Here is a 7,586-nt window from a genome sequence, read left to right as displayed (position 1 = left end):
TGTAATGCACAGTACGAGAAGAGACAGTGATCAAACAATTACGGTTCATTTCAAACCCGCCACGCCGCACACTCCCCACCACGACGTTGGATGCCGCCTGGTGGTGTTGCGGGCACGTGACGCTCTAACAAAAGTACCGGGTGATAAAAAAGTCAGTATAAATTTGAAAACTTAATAAACCACGGAATAATGTAGATAGAGAGGTAAAAATTGACACACATGCTTGGAATGACATGGGGTTTTATTAGAACAAAAAAATCGAAGTTCACAAAATGTCCGACAGATTCGCGTCGTTTGGTGATGATCATGTGCTCAGCCGCCACTTTCGTCATGCTTGGCCTCCCAGGTCCCCAGACCTCAGTCCGTGCGATTATTGGCTTTGGGGTTACCTGTAGTCGCAAGTGTATCGTGATCGACCAACAACTCTAGGGATGCTGAAAGACAACATCCGACGCCAATGCCTCACCATAACTCCGGACATGTTTTACAGTGCTGTTCACAAGCCCATTGAGGTAAGCGACTTTAACAAGAGGCAGATTATTATTATTACGCAGAGCCTGTGAATGAATATCTCGAAAACGGAGAAGCTGTTCGAATGTGCACATGCTACTGTCGTGAGAATCTATGGAAACAGGTAGGAGGACAGCGAAACTACCACTAGGTGCTAAATGGTTGGACGTCTACAAACGCCGGCCGTTGTGGCCGAGCGCTTTTAGGTGCTTCAGTCCGGAACCGCGCTGCTGCTACGGTCGCAGGTTCGAATCCTGCCTCGGGCATGGATATGTGTGCCGTCCTTAGGTTAGTTAGGATTAAGTAGTTCTAAGTCTAGGGGACTGATGACCTCAGATATGAAGTCCCGTAGTGCTCAGAGCCATTTGAACCATTTTTTGTCTAGAAACCTTCACAGAACGTCGGGTTCGGAAGCTTGTCTGCTAGATGGTGATCTGTGGCATCTCTATCGAAAGAGCACAATGCTGGTGCACGCTCAAGGGCTTCGGAGCACACCGTTAAGCGTACATTGTAAAACATGGAGCTCTGCAGGAGACCAACCCTAAGTGTTCACATGTTGAATGAACGATATCGTCAGTACGACGGCAGTGGGCACGGGACCATCGGAATTCAACCGTCGATCAGTGGAGACGTTTCGGGTGTTCGGGTGAATCACATTTTTGCTACACTAGATCGATGGACGTCTCCACAAACGCCGTCATCGAGGTGAACGGTGGCTCGAAACGTGCAGCGCGCCGCGGACACAGTGTGGTGGGAGCAGTGAGACATTCTCCTGCGCTTGCATGGGGCCTATGGAACATAGTGACAGCTGCGAACCACCTGCATCACTTCATGCTCGATGTCTTCCCCGACAACGATGTCATCTTTGAGCAGTATAGTTGTCCATATCTCGGAGCCAGAACTGTGCTACAGTGGTTTGGCGAGCATTACAATGAACGCAGGTCGATGTCTCGGTGATTAGATTCGCTTGATGTAAATCCTACGGAACCCATTTGTGTAGCTATTGGGCGTCATCGCCGTGTACGCAAAACAGCAGTCCGTTATTTATGCGAATTACATGACCTGTGCGTAGACATCTGATGCCATATACTTCCAGAGACCTACCAGCAAACTGTGGCATCCCTTACACGCAGAGTTAGTGATACATTTCGTGTCAAAGACGGAAAAACAAGCTGTTAAGCAGGTAGTCGTAATGGTTTGGCTCATCGGTATATATTGCCACTAATTTAACAAAACATTATGATATTTTCTGTGTGTTTCCTATCTACACGGATAATCTGCTCTAATAGAGGTGAAGGCTTGTCCCTCTTTTCGAAGAAAGAATAGTGCTGCGTACAACTATAACAGAAGAAAAGCCAGACAGCTCGCACTTTGGGGAAAAACAATTGGCAGCATTACGGGGCAACGATTGTTGGGCTGGACGAAGATAAGGCGCAGCATCAGTGCAGAAGGCATTGACTGACGGAAAGCCTCGCGGCCCGCGGCCCACACAACAAAGGCCATTCAGACACCGACAATTAGCTCTTTGTGCGCCGGAATTAACGATTCATTAAGCAGCGCTGGCCACGCACTGCGGCCCTCGCCTTCTTCTGCGCAGCCACATGCCTGTGAGTTCAGCCTCTTTCCCACCGACACTTCATTCCTGTCTTCCAAAACGTTCTTAGTGGCTTCTTGTTTAATATTGAACAGGAACAAATGTTTCATTCCTATCTCAGCAATATGCGTCTAGGTAAAATAAAAATGAATTATTTTACACGAGCATTCAATTGTATACCGTGCACCTTTTCACCGGGATGATCTACTCTGTTTCGACTTCAGCAAACAGTAAGTTGATGACTACGCGGATTGTCCCACACCCTTAGGGTCATACATTATAAGGATGGAAGAGGATCCTAAACAGATTACTTTGAGATAAAGAACTACTCTACTTAAAAAAAAAACACAATCAGAACCATGGAGAGTATACCTATAGTTTTAACGTGGAAATTTTATATTCTCGGCACGCTCTTGACTCTATGGATCTCGGAATACTGAATTCGCTAACGATTTCCGAAACATAATGTCTAGCTCGAACTATCATTCCTTGTTCAAAATGGCTCTGAGCACTATGCGACTTAACTTCTGAGGTCATCAGTCACCTAGAACTTGGAACTAACTAAACCTAACTAACCTAAGGACGTCACACACATCCATGCCCGAGGCAGGATTCGAACCTGCGACCGTCGCGGTCGCTCGGTTTCAGACTGTAGCGCCTAGAAACGCACGGCCACTCCGGCCGGCTCATTCCTTGTTCAAAGTCTGTCAATCCCCGTAGTGAGGCCATAATCACGTCGGAAACCTTTTCACATGAATCACCTGAATGCAAGTGACAGCTCCGTCGATGCACTGGACTTTTATATTTTGTGTACGCGATACTACCGCCATCTGTACATGTGTATAGCCGTACCTCACGGCTTCCATCACCTCAGTGTACAACCTTGCGGTACCTTTCAAGTATTTTTTGAATCTAAGTTTTCATTTTCTTTTCACAAATGTTGAATATACGTTGAACCGAACGCACGTCAACTATCTCGACGCAATTCACGAGCGAGGCGAGGCAGCACACTGGACTCGCATTGGGTAGGACGACGGTTCGAGTCCGCGTCCGGCCATCCTGATTTAGGTTTTCCGTGATTTTCCTAAATCTCTTTAGGCAAATGCCGGGACAGTTCGCTTAAAAGAGCGCGGCCGATTTCCTTTCCCATCCTTTCCTGATCTGATGGGACCGATAACCTCGCCGTTTGGTACCCTCCCCCCAAATCAACCAACCAATAAACTCCCTCACTTTTGCGAGCAAGTGGATGCACATAACAGGAATGTTTCAGAAATCCTCCCTCCCAAAAATAAGTCGCATACCCCGAAATGAAGATATTTTAAAGGCCAATGGAGGAATGCGAGCCCCCCCTCCCCCTCCTTCTTACCGGCGACACATTATTGTGGCAACAGACTGTTAAGACATGATCATACGTTACAGCTGTCTGGATGAAAAATGAATATGCAAAATGAGTAGTGCTGTTGCGTTATCGCCTTGTCGACTCGACGCACATTTCGTAGTGAATGAGCGAGCGTAATAGCTACCTAAACCAGGCAGACGCCTTCCAGTAGTCACATGTACGGGAAATTTACAACTGACACCATGGAAAACCTTTAGTTTTGCCGGTTATGTTAAAATTTACCTCAAGTCTCAACCTTTGTTTTTCTAGACGATAGTGCAGTCTTGTGAAATCGAATGAATCTTTTTGAAACACCCTGTACTATAACAGGGACCGAGAATTGGCGCAGAGAATATAAGAGGGAAAAAACTGCCCCAGATGTAAGCTCTGGTAACAGGGCATTTCCTAAAAACAGCTATCCTCGGAAAACATCGCCACCACTGGGCAGTCAGCTTGCTGCCGGCAATGCGTGGCAGCGCGGTTTGCTCGCACTCGGCGCAACGAATCCCCACAGCACGGCCAGCAGCCTGTTATTGCATTTCGCGGAAGTCCGAAAATTTGAGTACGACGGTCGGAGCTCACCCCTCGGAGGTCGTTAGCACCCTCACAACGCGAGGCGAGGCGAGGCGAGAAGCGAGCTTATCAGCAACAAAAACGGCCAGCCACATCCATTTGCGCAGTTCAGCAGGTCGCGTCTGCCGATAACCCCGGCAGGCCATTGCGTTTTGTCAGGCAACCACACCCTCAGCGCACACTCCGCCGGTGGCAAAATATGAACAGACGCCAGAATTAAAAGACTGGGGGCGTGCCCCAGCCCTTAACAACTTTCCCGCTAGTAAGAGCCATCAAAGTCTACATTGGTTGGCTAAAGTAATATGAAAACCCCACAAATCGTCACATTTCCGACGCTTCTTTCTGCCTCATCGGTCATCGATTAACGCTGTGTTTATATCGTTCATTCAAATTTATGGAAATGTACTGTGCTGTTCGTTCTTCTTGTTACCATACGATCACAATAAGCTACAGTGGAAGGGAAGTCGTTCTGTTTCCAGTTGTTGTTTCCGGAGAGAAAATTTAGTGATCTGCCTATATTTATCATTTTGCTAGCTATGTTCATTTGAAACTGCATTAACACGAGCCCCGAGTAATAATGTAGAATTCTAAATAATAACGTCGTGGGGATGAATTTATATTGGCTGGTTGTATTTTCCTCTAGGGTTACTGGTTCAGCGCGTCATTTAATGTTTAAAATGACAGTTGAGAGTGAATATAATAAACAAATACCCTGAGAAATGTTTGTTTATTTGGCTTCTCTGCATAAACAACAACACAAGTAGCAGCACTCCGTCTGCAGGCCACAAGTGGCCCGTCGGGACCATCCGACCGCCGTGTCATGCAGAGGATGCAGATAGGAGGGGCGTGTGGTCAGCACACCACTCTCCCGGTCGTTACGACGGTTGTCTTTGACCGGAGCCGCTACTATTCGGTCGAGTAGCTCCTCAACTTGCATCACGAGGCTGAGTGCACCCCGAAAAATGGCAACAGCGCATGGCGACCCAGATGGTCACCCATTCAAGTGTCGGCCACGCCCGACAGCGCTTAACTCCGGTGATCTGACGGGAACCGTTGTATCCACTGCGGCAAGGCTGTTGCCTAACACAAGTCGAGTTCACAAAAATATACAGCTATATCGGTGTTCCCACTTCCCAGTAGACAAAAATGATACAGCGATAAGTACAAAATAAGTACGTTTACAACAGCCTCTGTATGCTACATCCGTCGATATTTTGCCATGACTGTCGCACCCAGCTGAGAGATCTGCCTTCAACATAGTGGCTTGTAACGTCATTCCTTTCACACCAGCTGAGTCATAGGTCAATGTTACAGTGTATTCTGATTCGACGTAAGTTTCACGTACATTTTAGAGTACAGTATCTACAGTGACTCTAGGCCACAGCTGGAGCGTCCACCATTAGACGACGATTCAGTCACTGAATCGAAAATAGCACTGGAGGGAAATTTAAAAATTCGAGATGACGCTTGCGGGAAATTTAAAAATTCGAGATGACGCTTGCGGGAAATTTAAAATTCCCCGATAGCAGTGGCGGCAATTTCAAATACACAAAGTGGTGGAAGTAACCCTCTTCTGCTGGTAGGTAAATTAAGGAAAAATATCGAAGACTGTGGAATTAGCTCACTTGTGCTATTTGTCCTTATAGCAACATTTACAAAAGTATCCACACAATCTCAAATTTTCTCTATGTTCATAAACATCCCAACTATCGGAATATTTCGTATCCTGTTAAAAACTATCTGAACTATCATATATTTGCAAAGCGCTCAAAAATATCCGTGTGTAATGAACTATTTATTCAAGAATTAAGTAAAGAAAATAACTTACAGTATTTCCATATTTAAAATGTGTAAGGTTTACGTCAGGAAGACATATACACGTGCGCGTGGGGCAGAAGAACTTAAAAATTCACAAAGCATTTCAAATGGCAGCATTCAGAGAACAGATCGGAACGACAAACAATTCCACGGTGTATTTAATTCTCACAGACCATTAAAACGGATCAGAACTGAATGGAGTGGTATTTCAAAAAGTTCCACAATGTATTTGAGAGAGGACAAGTTACTCTCTCATCTATTTTTCGCATACGGAAAATTATTAAAGATTTTATTAAAACCTGACGCACCTTGAGTGAGACTTCAGAAAGTTAATGGCCTGAGCAAACGTTGATGGAGCCTGGTAGGGCACTAAAAGCATGACGTATTTTTATGATTCTTAGCTCATAGAAACGGATTGTTGGGAGTTGAAAGCAACTGGCGGCGAGCCCATCCCTTAGTAAATCTTGCCAGAGAGGCCCACAGCCATACAGGGCAGACAGTAGAACAATGCCGCGATACCTGCAGCCGTGCCAGCAGAAGCCTGGGCAGGGGCGACGATCTGATGGAATGCGTCTGCCCAGGGGAGCTGTAAACCTGGCATTGTGTGCAGAGACACGTATAATAAAAATTCACATGTTTTCGTGTTCACCGACAGTGCAAGTAGGCCAGTGAGCCCACGGCCGCCCCTGTCGTATAAGAAGACTCGAGCATCTGAGAAACGTTTAGAATTCAAATTTCAAATTTGTGGTAAGGTCTTATGGGACCAAACTGCTGAGGTCATCGGTCTCTACGCTTACACACTACTTAATCCAACTTAAACTAACATACGCTAAGGACAACACACACACCCATGTCTGAGGGAGGACTCGAACCTCCGACGGTGGCAGCCACCTGGACAGTGATAAGATGCCCTAGACCGCGCGGCCACCCCATGCGGCTAAACGTTTAGGGACATAATATTCATTACACCTCATAGCTAGGACTAACAAGCTCCAAGGCACAATCTTTGAGATAGTATCTGTTCGTTTGTTGCCATGGGAAGATACACAACTTTGGAGGAAATCATCTCTTCCCCTTCAGTGAAAACTTCAAAAGCCTGTAATTGGCTATTTCCTTTTTTAGAGATACAGTTTCTTAACTCTTTCCATGGTTCGACATGAGTTTATGCTGTCATGGGGGACGGGAAATTTAGTGCCTCTAGAGCCCTGTGATTGGCTCAAGATGGGGTGAAGGCGGTGTCGTTCGTGCACTTTGTGGGAAAAAGGAATTTTTTTTCTGGAGAGGTGTGAAGCACTGGGGTGCGGGATCTTGGTCTGGTAAGGGACTTCTGGTCGAAGCTCTGGCATGTGTGGTGGGTACTTTGGACCCGTCGTGAGACTGACTTCACATGCGAGTGGTTTAGACTGGGGAGCCTGTGGTGCAGTTCTTATTGTACTGACATTGTGACTTCAATCGTCTGTTCCTTCGAAGTGAGAGAGATGGAGCACCCTGGCGTATTTGCATTCCAGATGAACTGGTGAACAAGATAATCTGCCATACTCATCAGAGTTACGCACATTTGGACAGAAGAATCCGGAGTGGTTTGGCTGTCTGCAAAGCGTATCAGAAGTCAAAGCACGTCACTGTGGCAACGCAAACGCCTCTATATCCCATCATCCCATCAAAGTTGAAGCACCTTGCAGCAAAAGATGTAATGGGCCCACTAGTGTGAAC

At 46.4% G+C, this 7,586-nt stretch overlaps 1 pseudogene; it reads right to left on the bottom strand.

Annotated features, from left to right (window-relative positions):
• Positions 1-5,018: 5,018 nt before the first annotated feature.
• LOC126249901 (5S ribosomal RNA) lies at positions 5,019-5,136 on the bottom strand (annotated as a pseudogene).
• Between the last annotated feature and the right edge of the window lie 2,450 nt (positions 5,137-7,586).

Source organism: Schistocerca nitens, chromosome 3 (assembly GCF_023898315.1).
Source record: "Schistocerca nitens isolate TAMUIC-IGC-003100 chromosome 3, iqSchNite1.1, whole genome shotgun sequence".
Taxonomy (NCBI): domain Eukaryota; kingdom Metazoa; phylum Arthropoda; class Insecta; order Orthoptera; family Acrididae; genus Schistocerca; species Schistocerca nitens.
The sequence above is the reverse complement of the archived record's forward strand: the minus strand, read 5'-3'. Positions and strand labels throughout refer to the sequence as shown.